Here is a 16,408-nt window from a genome sequence, read left to right as displayed (position 1 = left end):
TTAGTATAAAATTCAGGAAAATATTCAGTTAGGCTTTCGCTTTTCCAAATCCGAATTGCCGGGCCTCACGCTTGACACCTGCCATCAGATTTTGTACAGCCACCTTGTCCACCTTCTTCGCCGCAGAAAGCCAGTTTGCCTTGAACTGCTGCTCGTCCTTAGCAGTTTTTTGGTCTTCTTTAGGTTCCGCTTGACAATAGTCCAGTATTTCTCAATTGGGCGGAGCTCTGGCGTGTTGGGAGGGTTCTTGTCCTTGGGAACCACCTGCACGTTCTTGGCGGCGTACCACTCCATGGCTTTTTACCGTAATGGCAAGATGCCAAATCCGGCCAAAACAGTACGGAACAACCGTGTTTCTTCAGGGAAGGCAGCAGTCGTTTATTCAAACACTCGTTCATGTAAATTTCTTGGTTGACAGTCCCGGAAGCTATGAAAATGCTGCTTTTCAAGCCACAGGTACAGATGGCTTGCCAAACCAGATATTTCTTTGCGAACTTTGACAGTTTTATGTGCTTGAAAATATCTGCTACCTTTCCCCTTCCTTTTGCCGTATAAAACTCCTGTCCCGGAAGCCGCTTGTCGGCTTTGACGTAGGTTTCGTCGTCCATTACTACGCAGTCACACTTCGTCGGCATCGTCGTGTACGGCCTCCGGGAACGCGCTTTGGCCGTCGTATTTTGTTTATCATCGCGATTTGGAGTCACTACCTTCTTGTAAGTCGATAGTCCGGCTCGTTTTTTGGCTCGATGCACGGTTGTAGACGATACACCCAGCTTATATGCGGCATCTCGGAGAGAGGGGTTAGGGTTTCGCTTCAAACTACCGGCAACTCTCTTTGTCGTCTCAGCGTCTTCCGGTTTTCGATTTCCCCCCGATCCAGACTTCCTGGCTGTCAACAAACGTTCCCCAAACACTTTAATTACATTTGTAACGGTTGATTTGGCAACTTTTAGCGATTTTGCCAGCTTTGCGTGCGAGTAGCTCGGATTTTCGCGATGCGCGAGCAAACTTTTGATACGCAGCTCTTCTTGCTTGGACGGCATTTTGACAACTGAAGAGTGAATTCCAAAGTCAAAATAGGACCAACATTCTACACACACACACACCTTCAAAATGAGGGGTGTTCAGGTTTTTTAAATGCAAAATTGAAAGAAATACGTCAAGTTTATATTGACCAAATTTTGACCGTATCACCCTTTAATTTCCTCAGATTTATTTGAAATGACCATATAAAAGTACTTTTTCAACCCACTGTTCGTTGTAGTTGTTGTACTATCATCAGCATCATTTATGACCACCCAGCTGAAAACATCTACCGGCAACAATAAAACTAATAAAAATTATAATGGATGTAAGTAAAGCAAATAAAAATGGAATGTCCATCACTTGATTCCGCTGTGTTTTCATGACTGTAATACAACAGTCATATTATGCTAACTTTGGTATTTGGTTTCAGGGCTTTGTTTTTGTTTTTGCCGTAATGTTTTTGCTCTTATTTATTTATTATTATTTTTGTTTTTTTTTTTTGCTCCAGAGAATAATGATTAAATTATAGCATTGTTTTTGTTTTGTTTGGTGTGTTTTGCACACATCGAGCAACACAATAAATAAAATCTCAAGAATTTCAAATTGGAGTAAGTAAAAGATTTTTTTTGTTTACTATTTTAATGGAGCAAAATTAAATTCCATTGAATTATGCAAAAAAAAAAACTAAGATGGACAATAAGTGTTTGAGGAATTAATTTAATGAATTAAAACTTTTATGTAGAAGGAAACAAAGGAACTAAAAGTTATTTTTCAACTTTCGTTTTATTCAAAAAAATCATTGACAAGGGTAATGTAACTTCTGCTGGCAGAGGACTTTGCTCATGTGCCTTTGAGTGTGCGCCCACACGCAGAGAGGAAACATGATTGTCACAATCATAATCGAATAGCAAAATAATATGATAGGAGCTATTTTTGCGGCAACCATGTTGACTCAGTGAACATGGTTCTAAGAAAAATAAAATTGTCCTCATCTAAAATGTTATTATATTGATAAAAAGAATTTTGTTTCCATTAAAAGACAATGGTCACGATCTAAAATGTTATGGTATTCGTCAACAATGTTTTTCTTCCAGTTAAAAGAACATGCACTCTTAGAAAAATATGTTTTTCATATGTTCCGATATAAACAAAATGTGTTTCGGGCACAATTTTAAAACACAATATATTTATGTGCAAACATGTAATGTTCCTAAACTAACACTAAATGTTTGGGACATCTATGTTAATATGTTAGAATATATTATGTTTGGGGCATGAATGTTTCATAAAAATCATATGTGTGAATGCAAACATGTATAAATTTACAAATTTCGACTAAACATACATATGTTGTGATATTTTATTCAAAGCGACAGAGAGAGTATAGAGAAAGAAATAGAGATGGAAACCGGGAGAGTTGACAAAAGATATCAACATAACACAGCGAAAGAATCAAAAGAGAACAATTTCTGTGAAACCGCTTGTATGTTGTTTCAGAAAACTGTTTTATGATAAGGCCAAAAATTTGATATGCTTAACTTTAAATATTATTTAATTTGAATAAAGAGAATGGACATTCGGAACCAAGAGAATAGACATTTGAAAAAAAGCCTGTGTTTTCGCCTTGAGAGCAGCATTTTATGTATTTGTGGACATGTGTTTTGTTTATCATTTTGGCATTATGGGCACAATTTTTTCTTGGTTCGTTAAAAGAAATGAGGGGTCTTCATAAAAATAACGAAAGGGCACAATTCTCTTTTTAGAGTTGGGACAGTAAAATGAAATAAGGAGGAAATAGTGAAAAATTACACAGTAAAAGTAGTCCAAGAGGAGTTGACGGACACGTTCAAATATAAAAGCGGGCATTAAGTTCGAGTTTTGCAGCTAAAACAATTTAAAAATTTTATTTTCTTTAAAATGAATTATTAAAAAAAAAAATAAAAGGCATTTTAGACCGATGGTGTTAAATGCTAGTAAAAAACTGCGCACGCCTAAATAAATTTATATTTATATTATAAAATTATTTATGTATGTTTATACTCGACTCCACGTTCTTCTTTTGTTAGTTTTTGAATTCCTTCCAAATTTTAAAGTTTTGTACCAAAAACAGTTTTTTGTTACAAAATTGTTATTTTTGCAATAAAAAATAATATTTTATCCAAAAATCAGTCAATTTCGTTTATATCAATGACTATAAATCTTTAATAACCCACATTTCGAAGTTTTATTATAAAAATTTAATATAGTATAAATATAAATGTGTAAATTAAAAAAAAAAAAAAAACAAAAAAAAAGTGTTCGGTCGGAGCAGGGATTGAACCCACGACCCTTTGCATGCAAGGCAGACATGCTAGCCACTGCTCCACGTGGCAAACAAATGTATGTTTCTGTTAAATAATGTTATGTTTGCATGGGCTCGTGGGCGCTGCAAACTATGCTATATAAATGTAACTTATAACGATAATTATCTGCTGGTGACCATAACAGCTACGTAGCCCAGTGGATAGTGTGTTGGCTTACAAACTGTATGGTACTCGGTTCGATTCTCCGTGCAGGCGAAAGGTAAAATTTAAAAAAAATTATAAAAGTGAATAATTTCTTCAACATTATTTGTATTACAGAAAAAGGTGCCAAGAATTAAAATATTTCGTGGAAGTGAAAATAACGAGTATGTTAGGGAATGAGCACAATCGTCTTTGGGAAAAATTCTTCCAAACATATAATATTTTTGGGCTCAAAATATTTCCAAACATATAATATGTTCACATAAAACAAACATATTAATGTTTCGGCAGTATCCAATAATATATGTGCTTCCTGCAAAATATGTTTGGAACATATGTTAAAGAAGCGATTTTTTTTGAGGGTGTGGTCACAACATAAAATATTTTGATCTTTATGAAGAAACCTTTTTCGTCGTCGATACAATGACTCCACTTGAGAAGAGAAAATACAAAATTAATTTTTGCGACTTCTGGAAGTCGGAGTTTTCGACTTGTTGTTGAGCCGTCAACCTAAAAAGAACTCAATTGAAAATTCAATCCAAATACGAAAAAAATCTAAATTTTCAACGAAAAGCTCATTTTGTTAAGCGAAAATATCTAGTGGTTAATTAGTGATCACACACAAAAAAACGAAAATTCGATCCAGACCCTGAACATTGAAATTTTTATATAAAAAAAACTTATTTTGTTTTGTTAGACAGAGCGTAGTATAGCAAAAAGGAGACTGATTCATGATCACAAAAAAATGAAAATTCCACCGAAATATTGAAAAAATCGAAATTTTTATATGAAACTTAAATTTTGAGTCTATTCAAAGTCTATCAAATTCTGCCCAGATCGAGTGATATTTAAATGTATGTATTTGGGACAAACCTTTAAATATAGCCCCAACACATTTGACGGATGTGATATGGTATCGAAAATTTAGATCTACAATGTGATGCAGGGTATAATATAGTCGGCCCCGCCCGACTTTAGACTTTCCTTACTTGTTTAATTTACATCCAAAACATTGAATTCGGATCACACCTAAAAAAGTGATGCAAATTCAGTGCAACGGCTGTTGAAATGGAGGACTTCCGTCCTATGACAAGCCCATGTTAAATTCATCGCTTCTGCGCCAATTTTACACCACTTCCGGATCCAAAAAGAAAATTTTCGTTACTTTTTTTTTGGCGACGCTTTTTTTTGCTGGATATTTAACAGCGTTAGACCTATGATCAGGGCGTATAATAGCATGATGGGGAAGGTAAAATAAAAAAAAAAAACAAGTATATACTAGAGGTCTGCATCGAATAACTTTTCACTACATGTTCGTTGTTCGTTGTCGAATATAGTACATACACTGTCTTTCTCTCAGAGAGCAAGTAGTGAAGTGAAGAGAACACTTGCTTGTCAAATACCACCAAGTACTTATCCGAAACAATATATGTTCCGAAAAAAAGGAACAATAAAAATGTAAGTACTTGAGAAAAAGTACAACATGGATTCTCTTCACTTCATGTGGTACCACAAGTATTTCTCAGTTATGTGCGAAGCAAAACTTCCCATTATTATTAATAATAGATATGTATGTATATCACATATTTCATATATTTATGTATGTCACACACTTACCTTAACGTTTGCCGTTCTTTTTAACAAACCAAAACTGATATTATGGAGAGTCACTGTTTTTTTGTATTTCTGAAACTGCACGTGGAACATGGAGTACTCTATGAAATTTTGTTCTCGCAACATACTCGACGTGATCACTCTGAGTACACTTCAATAAGAGAGAAAGAGGAATATGTGTTTGTTGGTAGTGAAGACATCAGAGTAGCAACAATAAGTTACTCGTGGCTTTTGGTGTTCATCAAAATGTGTACCAATAGTTTTGCGACTCTCTCAAATAGATGTACTCATGTAGCAAGTACACGTGTACTCTGCATTTACAAATGGAATTGTGCAGACCTCTAGTATATACGACCGTAAGTTCGGCCAGGCCGAAGCAATCCACCATGGATTGCGAAGAAACTTCTTCTAATCACTGCCATCCTCAATCGAATTACTTAAGTTGCGGTAACGCTTGCCGATGGCAAGGCATTTTAAAACCTCCTAACACCGTCTTCTAAATTGTAAGTTAGTCCATACGTGGTATATATTAAATCAAACAAGATCGATTAAATACGTATATAATTCAGTTTGACAAAATTTTCTATAGAAATACAATTTTGACAAAATTTTCTATAAAAATAAAATTTTGACAAAATTTTCTATAAAAATAAAATTTTGACAAAATTTTCTATAGAAATACAATTTTGACAAAATTTTCTATAGAAATAAAATTTTTAAAAAATTTTCTATGGAAATAAAATTTTCACAAAATTTTCTATAGAAATAAAATTTTGACAAAATTTTCTATAGAAATAAAGTTTTGACAAAATTTTCTATAGAAATAAAATTTTGGTAGATTATTTTTGGCTCGAGTGGCAACCATGATTATGAACCGATATAGACCAATTTTTGTGTGATAGTAGATCGGCTATATATAACTATAGACCGATATGGACCAATTTTGGTATGGTTGTTAGCGGCCATATACTAATACCATGTTCCAAATTTGAACTGGATCGGATGAATTTTGCTCCTCCAAGAGGCTCCGGAGGTCAAATCTGGAGAACGGTTTATATGGGGGCTATATATAATTATGGACCAATTCTGGCACGGTTGTTAAAGATCATATACTAACACCATGTTCCAAATTACAACCGGATTGGATGAAATTTGCTCCTCTTAGAGACTCCGCAAGCCAAATCTGGGGATCGGTTTATATGGGGGCTATATATAATTGTGAACCTATGTGGACCAATTTTTGCATGGTTGTTAGAGACCATATACGAACAACATGTACCAAATTTCAGCCGGATTGGATGAAATTTGCTTCTCTTAGAGTGTCTGCAAGCCAAATTTGGGGATCGGTTTATATTTCTGCCTGGTTGTTAGAGACCGTATACACCATGTACCAAATTTCAATGGGATCGGATGAATTTTGCTCCTCCAAGAGGCTCCGCAATCCAAATCTGGGCGTCGGTTTCAGGTCGATAGCTTGTTTCGTTCGGAAGTTAGCGTGATTTCAACAGACGGACGGACGGACGGACATGCTTAGATCGACTCAGAATTTCACCACGACCCAGAATATATATACTTTATGGGGTCTTAGAGCAATATTTCGATGACGGAATGACAAAGTTAATATACCCCTATCTAATATACTCCTATGGTGGAAGGTATAAAAAAATTTCCTTCTGTACAAATTTCATCTGAGGTCGTTTGTTCCATGTGTTTCAAGGATATGTATTCTTTGAGAACTGAGTGATATTGTTGTCGGAGCTCGAGATATGTGGACAATGTTTTCTTTAATCTTGAGTATTGACGCAGCGCGAGAAAGCGCGATGATCCTAAAGACAATGTATGCGGGAATTCCTTTTTGAAAGGAAGTCGTACTACATATATTGGCCATCGTCATCAGGGACGTAGTGGAGCTATAATAATCTTGACAGAATTTATCCTCATCTGAAGAATATGGGTCTGAGGGAACTTCTTCGATTTCCCAAAATTTTCAGAGAACATCACAAACAATTTCATTTTCAGATGGGACTACATTTGTTGTAAGTATGTGAACGTGTTGGGCTATGATGGGAGGGAATATATTAAAATCATGCACCAAATTGCATCTGGATCGGAGATTCAAATCGATAGCTCGTTTCGTTCGGTAACAGACATACTGACGGACGGACATCGCTAGATTGAATTAGAGTTTCCCCAAGTCACAGTTTCAGATACAATTTCAATCACAGAAAATCAGATGAAAATTTCGTGTTTTAGGTCTTGGGCCAGGTTTTATATGTGCGCAAAAAGAAGAATAGTAGGATTGAGCTATATAAGAATATGGACTGTATAAGAATATGGAATGGAAATTATGGGTGCAAAGCAACACTACAGCAAATTGGATGAAAATTCGGAAATTCTCTCAAGAAGTAAAATTGGGAGATTTCTCTTCATGGGGCAACGCCAATATAAACCAAATGCGTGACTGTTGTTGTCTTTAACTATCTCTACGTCGAAAGTTTAAGTCAACTTTTTGTAAAATTTAATTTCGACTTTTGATATCAACTAAAATTGACTTTAAAATTCGACCTTTACAAATTGTCTATTTTTTTCAAATTTTAAAAAAGCTGCAAAGACGACTTTTTGATTCCTTTGACAACCGCTAAATTATATCATTCCTTTCTGGTTTACTTAACTTTTTAATAAAAGCACTATGTACAATAATATATTACTTTTTAAGGCATTTTCTTCGAAATTGGAAATTTGGTCCGCTGGAGGGAATTTTGGTCCGATTTTGGAAAAAAATTGGTCCAAAATAAAATTTCGTTTTGGTAACGCTGTTTAGCATATTCAAAAATCAAATCTTTCATATTATAACTCTATCTTATTTCTTAGTGAGTATTGTGACGTTAATCCATTGAAAATACCCTAAATCCTTCTTGTTCACTGAACAAAACGACTTACTGGTCAAATAATCTCAATTTAATTTAAGTGATATTCAATGTTATTTTCCTAAGCATCAAATTCATATCCATTTAAGATTTCTATCAAAAAAGTTTTCGCAACAATACTTAAGCACTTAAATGTCTTTAGCTTTTTTTTCAAATATCCATCATAATGCTAGGTTCTCCATTTCTTACTAAAAGTTTCAAAAGAAAAGTTTCTTAATATGCAAATTAAATGATTTCACTTTTCTTTTTCCGCTTATGAATTCACCAGAAACACAAAAACGAGGAAATATCTCACTTCAAATTATATTCCCTAGGGGGTGAGAAATCTTCCCAGTCCCACTTCACAAAACAAAACAAAAACTGAAAAAGAGTTGTCATAACATTTGACACCGGTTACGGAAATATGACATTAAGGTTTCATCATCATCATCATTTCACGCAAATAAACTTTTACAGTTTTCCTTTCGGACCATCGTGATGATGATAAGCCGGATGGTTACAATGATGACGATTATGGTACTCCTCTGGTGATAAAAGGACACCAAAATGGGGCAAAAAGGAAAAAAAGCCAAGTCTCTTTAAAGTGCCATTAAAAACAATTCTTCATCTGTTTTTCTCTCCCATTTCACTTTTGTGAATGACGCAAAAAAAAACACAATGAACAGACAAAGGCCAAAAGGATAAAGGATATGAGGCATTGTGCAAAATTTGAAACATTTCAATTTTTGTCACTGGAAACATTTAAGAAAATGACCTCTTTAAGTGGCTACATAATTGGTGGGTGTTGGAATGGACAATGACGACGAGAACGACATCACAACATTCGACACTTTAAAATGAGTGCCTCTTAGTGTTGCTGAACGTGTGTGTAGGAGGTCGTGCCATTAATGTCCTACTCTGTCTCTCTCTCTCTATTGTGAAAGCGAGTGCTCAACGTTTGTGTCCTGTAAGGTTAATGTTGTGGTTGCTTGATTGCCTGTTTGCTCTTGTTTAACCTTTTGTCTCGATGTATTCTCTCATGGTTTGAATCTCACTGGCGTTGGTGTTGATAGTCCTTTGGTTGTGTGGTTGTGGCTGTAATTTCATGTAAATTGTGTATGCTGTATGTATGTGGATTAAATGTAGCATTCAAAGGGTTTTTATGGGTAGGGCCTTTTTAGAGGTCGGTCATAACAATAAAATTTTGATAAAATTTTCTCTATACAAAATTTTGACAAAAATTTCTATAAAAAAAAATTTGACAAAATTTTTTATAGGAATAAAATTTTAACAAAATTTTCTATAACATAAAATTTTGACAAAATTTTCTATAACATAAAATTTTGACAAAATTTTCTATAGAAATAAAACTTTGACAACATTTTCTATAGAAATAAAATTTTGACAACATTTTCTATAGAAATAAAATTTTGACATAATAAATTTTGACATAATATAGAAATAAAATTTTGACAAAATTTTCTATAGGAATAAAATTTTGACAAAATTTCTATAGGAATAAAATTTTGACAAAATTTCCTCTAAAAATAAAATTTTGGCAAAATTTTCTATAAAAATAAAATTTTTGAGAACATTTTCTATATAAATAAAATACTAACAAAAATTCCTATAGAAATACAATTTTAACAAAAAATTTGTATAGAAACAATATTTGCACAACAATTTTGATAGAAATAAAATTTTGTGAACATTTTCTATGGAAATAAAATGTCGACAAAATTTTTTACAGAAATAAAATGTCAACAAAATTTTCTATAGAAATAAAATTTTGACAAAATTGTATATTAAAATAAAATTTTGACCAAATTTACTATAAAAATTAAATTTTGACAAAATTTTCTACAAAAATAACATTTTGAGAAAATATAAGAAATTTTCTATAGAAATAAAATTTTGATAAAATTTTCTCTATATACCATTTTGACAAAAATGTCTATAAATAAAATTTTGACAAAATTTTTTATAGGAATAAAATTTTAACAAAATTTTCTATAACATAAAATTTTGGCAAAATTTTCTATAGAAATGAAACTTTGACAACATTTTCTATAGAAATAAAATTTTGACATAATAAATTTTGATATAATATAGAAATAAAATTTTGACAAATTTTCTGTAGGAATAAAATGTTTACAAAATTTCCTCTAAAAATAAAATTTTGACAAAATTTTCTATAAAAATAAAATTTTTGAGAAAATTTTCTATATAAATAAAATACTAACAAAAATTTCTATAGAAATACAATTTAAAAAAAATATAGAAATAATATTTGCACAAACATTTTGATAGAAATAAAATTTTGTCAACATTTTCTGTGGAAATAAAATGTCGAAAAAATTTTCTACAGAAATAAAATGTCAACAAAATTTTCTATAGAAATAAAATTTTGACAAATTTTATATTTAAATAAAATGTTGACCAAATTTACTATAAAAATTAAATTTTGACTAAATTTTCTACAAAAATAACACTTTGAGAAAATATAAGAAATTTTCTATAGAAATAAAATTTTGATAAAATTTTCTCTATATACCATTTTGACAAAAATTTCTATAAATAAAATTTTGACAAAATTTTTTATAGGAATAAAATTTTAACAAAATGTTATATAACATAAAATTTTGACAAAATTTTCTATAGAAATAAAACTTTGACAACATTTTCTATAGAAAAAAAATTTTGACATTTTCTATAGAAATAAAATTTTGACATAATATAGAAATAAAATTTTGAAAAAATTTTCTATAGGAATTAAATTTTGACAAAATTTCTATAGGAATAAAATTTTGACATAATTTCCTCTAAAAATAAAATTTTGGCAAAATTTTCTATAAAAATAACATTTTTGAGAAGATTTTCTATATAAATAAAATACTAACAAAAATTCCTATAGAAATACAATTACAAAAAATTATAGAAATAATATTTGTACAACAATTTTGATAGAAATAAAATTTTGTGAACATTTTCTATGGAAATAAAATGTCGAAAAAATTTTCTACAGAAATAAAATGTCAACAAAATTTTCTATAGAAATAAAATTTTGAAAAAATTTTATATTAAAATAAAATTTTGAAAAAATTTTATATTAAAATAAAATTTTGACCAAATTTACTATAAAAATAAAATTTTGACTATATTTTCTACAAAAATAACATTTTGAAAAAATATAAGAACTTTTCTATTGAAATAAAATTTTGAGAAAATTTTCTATACAAATGCATTTTTGTGTGTAAAATTTTCACAAAATTTTCTACAGAAATAACATTTTGAGAATATATAGAAATTTGTCTATGGAAATAATATTTTGAGAAAGTTTTCTATAACAATAAAATGTTGATATCATTTTCTATAGCAATAAAATTTTGAGAACATTTTCTATAGAAATAACATTCTGAGAAAATTTTCTATACAAATAAAATTTGGCAAACTAAGATTTTTTCACTTAAGACTTTTTTTCGTTTATTTCGATATTTTGGGTGTGTAAGAAACCATCAATTATTTGACGTAGAGTTAAAAAAAAAACAAAACTAAAACAGAATAAGGGCCCTGGAGGCCTGTCCAAATCCAGGCCTACTTATCCATTTCCCTTTATATTTTTAATATTTGTCTTTTGATTCGACCTTTATCATTATATACACAGCAAAAAAAAAAATCGAAGGGCTTCTAATGGCACAACTTTAAAAGTACTTCCAAAAATGTCCTCCCAATGATGTTCTTTATTTTAACTACTCAGGAAGTTTTTTTATTCCAATTTTTTTTCGCTCGAGTTTTTCATATTTTTAAAAGGAAATTTTAATTTTTTTGCATCAAATATGTTAAAAACAGAATAATGTTTCAAAAAAAATGCTAAATCCATTCTAGAAAAAGTGCCAATTTTGTAAAATGTTTGATGTCAAACGTTTCAGAAAAGTCTTGTACTGAAAATGAAAAAAATATAAAAATTATTTATTTGGCAAATTAATGCAAAATTGTTTAATTTACATTTAAAACACGGAGTTCGGATCACACCTAAAGAAGTGCTGCAAATTCAGTGCAACGGCATTTGACGGCCGTCAAACGGCATAGGACAGCCGTCCTATGACAAGCCCGTGTTAAATTCATCGATTCAGCGCCAAATTTGCACCACTTCCGGATCCAAAAAGAACATTTTCACTACTTTTTTGGCGACGCTTTTTTCTGTGTAATAAAACGATTTATCTAGACCTCGAGCTGGATAAGTCATTTTATTCGAAAAAAAAAAAAATTTGAGAACATTTTCTATAAAAATAACATTTTGAGAACCTCTTTTTACAAATATCATGTTGAGAAAATTTTCTAAAAACACAATATTTTGAGAAAATTTTTTATAGAATTTTTATAGATTTTTTTTTTTGATTTTGAGAATTTTTTTTTTGAAGTTTGAAAAAATTTTCTACAGAAATAAAATTTTCAGAAAATTTTCTATAGAATCTAGATGTTGAGAAAATTTTGTATATAAATAAAATTTTGACCAAATTTTCTATAGTAATAAAATTTGGAGAAAATTTCCTAAAGAAATTAAGTTTTTAGAACATTTTCTATAGAAATAACATGTTGAACATTTTTTTTAAAAACAATAAATTTTGGGAAAAATTGTATAACATTTTGAGAAAATTTTCTACAGAAATAAAATTTTCAGAAAATTTTCTATAAAAACTATCTTTTCTAAAGGAATAAAAATTTGAGGATATTCTCTATAGAAATAAACTCTTGAGAAAATATTCTAAAGACCCCAAATTTTGAGAAATTTTTGTATTGAATTTTGAGAAAACTTTCTACCGAAGTAAAATTTTAAGCAAAAATTCTATAGAAACTATATTTTGAGAAAATGTTGTATAGAATTTTGAGAAAATTTTCTACAAAAAAAAAGCATAAAAATTTCTAAGAAACTAAGTTTTGACAAAATTTTCTATAGGAATAAAATGTTGATAGAAATAAAATTTTGAGAAAATTTTCTATAGAAATAAAATTTAGACCAAATTTTCTATAGTAATAAAATTTTGACAAAATTTACAATAGAATTAAAATTTTGACATAATTTTCTATAGAAATAAAATGTTGATAGAAATAAAATTTTGAGAAAATTTTCTATAGAAATAAAATTTTGACCAAATTTTTAATAGTAATAAAATTTGGAGAAAATTTCCTATAGGAATTAAGTTTTTAGAACATTTTCTATAGAAATAACATGTTGAAAAATTTTTTAAAAACAATAAATTTTGAGAAAATTTTTATAAAATTTTGAGAAAATTTTCTACAGAAATAAAATTTTCAGAAAATTTTCTACAAAAACTATATTTTCTAAAGGAATAAAATTTTGAGGACATTTTCTATAGAAATAAATTGTTAAGAAAATATTCTAAAGACTCCAACTTTGGAGAAATTTTTGTATAGGATTTTGAGAAAATTTTTCTACAGAAGTAAAATTTTAAGAAAAAATTCTATAGAAACTATATTTTGAGAAACTGTTGTATAATTTTGAGAAAATTTTCTACAAAAAAAAAAATCATAAAAATTTCTAAGAAACTAAGTTTTGACAAAATTTTCTATAGGAATAAAATGTTGATAGAAATAAAATTTTGATAAAATTTTCTATAGAAATAAAATTTTGAGAAAATTTTCTATAGAAATAAAATTTAGACCAAATTTTCTATAGTAATAAAATTTTGACAAAAAAATTAAAATTTTGACAACATTTTCTATAGAAATAAAATTTTGACAAAATTTTCTATAGAAATAAAATTTTGACAAAATTTTCTATAGGACAAAATTTTGACAAAATTTTCTATAGAAAAAAAATTTTTACAAAATTTTCTATAGAAATAAAATTTAGACAAAATTTTCTATAGAAATAAAATTTAGACAAAATTTTCTATAGAAATAAAATTTTAACAAAATTTTCTATAGAAATAAAATTTTAATAAAATTTTCTATAGAAATAAAATTTTGTGAACATTTTCTACGGAAATAAAATGTCAACAAAATTTTCTATAGAAATAAAATTTTGACAAAATTTTATATTAAAATAAAATTTTGACCAAATTTACTATAGAAATAAAATTTTTACTTAATTTTCTACAGAAATGTCATTTTGAAAAAATATAAGAACTTTTCTTTTGAAATACAATTTTGATAAAATTTTCTATAGCAATAAAATTTTGAGAAAATTTTCTATACAAATAAATATTTGTGTGTAAAATTTTCACCACCAATTAATTTATGTAGTGTTAAAAAAAAAAAAAAAAAAAAAAACAGAAATAAATAAAAAAATAAAAAAATAAAACAGAATAAGGCCTGTGCAACTCCGGACCTACTATATCTATTTCTCTGTATTTCCATTTAGAGCCATGTGGCGCATACTTTTCGTTTAATGATTATGCTGTTGTTGGTTACATTTTGTCATTACCTTTTTCTTGACTGTGTTTTATTTGCTCCTGGTATTAATGTCATTTTAATTTTGTATATTTGCCTCTGGTTTAGGTTGTTGCCGCTGAATTTTTTTGCCCTGGTTTTTAACATTGTCCTGTCGTAGGATTTGATGCTAGACAGAAATTCATTTAAAATTTATGACATTACCAGTTTAGCATGCTATTTATTTACTTCATGCGTCTATGGGGGATATCATTCGTGGTCCTCCGTGGAATAGCTAAATTGTGTCCTCTGTATGTACTATGTAGTTCATGTGCATTATAATGGGGGGCGAACGAACGTGTTGTTGGCCAGCCATTTCCAATTGGCCTTTTAGAGCTTCTGTTTAGTGTTTATTTGTTATAGTCACATTCGCTCGTTGGCGTTTGTTACATTTTTCGAGTCTATTTTGGGAAGTTTTTTGTTTTGTATTGCTGGTTTTCACAATTTCAGAAGATACAAAAATACATTTTTTTATTTTGTATTTTGATTTGCATAAAAACTTATAGAAAATAAGATGAAATATTTAGAATAGAGATTCAAAAATCGTAATTTACCATTACATATTTTTGTCAAAAATGTGCCAAATTTCAAATGGATCTGATGACCCAGAATGTATATTCCTTATGGGTTCTGAGTACGGTTGCCACTGTTGGTAGAATTCTACCACAAATGGTCGATTTTTTATGGTATGGTATATTGGTAAAATTTTCGATGTTTTGGTAGATTTTGCAAAATATTCCTCTCCAACTAAGGGATACTTTAATTTTCTATAGAAATAAGATTTTGACAAAAGGTGCTATAGAAATAACATTTAGACCAAATCTTCTTAGAAATAAAATGTTGACTCAATTTAATAAAATTTTGACAAAATTTTCTATAGAAATAATATTTTGACAAACTGTTCTATAGAAACACAAAATTGTGAAAATTTTCTACACCGATAAATAAGTAAACTGTTTTATAGGAAGAATAAACTAACTCGTACGAAAATTGAACAAAATTTTATTCCACATTTTGAGATTTCCACAAAGCATTGTTAAAATCAGGAAAATTTAATGCCCCGTTGTACTATTTAACTGCAGTTCTCGAAATTACACCCTCTCATAGAAGAAGAAATTAACTAAAATTAAAGAAGAAAATCATCAGCGCCAAATCATGACCATTTTAACCATACAGTAGTTTATTCTTACTAATTTGGGGAATCGTACGATAATTTTAATTTGCTTTAGTTCATATTGAACTTATGTGTACGGTCACTGAACTTTATACTCACGTTTAGTTCTAAAAATGTTTGAACATACTTAAAAAAAACGAAATTTTCATTGGGCTGTGGAAAATTTCGCAAAAAAAAAATTTAACTACAAACAAATAATTTTTTTGCAATAAAAATAAGTTTAATTTAGCGTTAGTTTAACTACGGGAATTTTTTTCTACGTATAGAACTAAAATTTTAACAAATTCGTTTTGTTTGTTATTGTTGGCTTCTCTTCAATCGTTATTGTTGTTCTTTTTTTTTTTTTTTTTTTGATCTCAGCTTAGATTTTTATATAGAAATAATATTTGACCACGTTTTCTATACAAATAAAATTTTAACAAAGTTTGCTATATAAATAAAAATAAATAAAAATTGGATACAATTTTCTACAGAAGTCTGATTTTGAGAAAATTTTCTATAGAAATAAATTTTTTACAAAATTTTCCATAGAAATAAAATATTGGCAAAATTCTCCATAGAAATAATATATTGACAAAATTTTCCATAGAAATAAAATTTTGACAAAATTTTCTATCAAAATAAAATGTTGTCAAAATTTTCTATAGAAATAACATTACAAGATCTTCTATAGAACCAAGATTTTGAAAAAAATCTTCTGTAGAACTAAGATTTTGAGAAATTTTTCTATA

This window comes from Haematobia irritans, chromosome 5 (assembly GCF_050003625.1).
Source record: "Haematobia irritans isolate KBUSLIRL chromosome 5, ASM5000362v1, whole genome shotgun sequence".
NCBI classification, from domain to species: domain Eukaryota; kingdom Metazoa; phylum Arthropoda; class Insecta; order Diptera; family Muscidae; genus Haematobia; species Haematobia irritans.
This window is presented reverse-complemented; position numbering follows the sequence as displayed.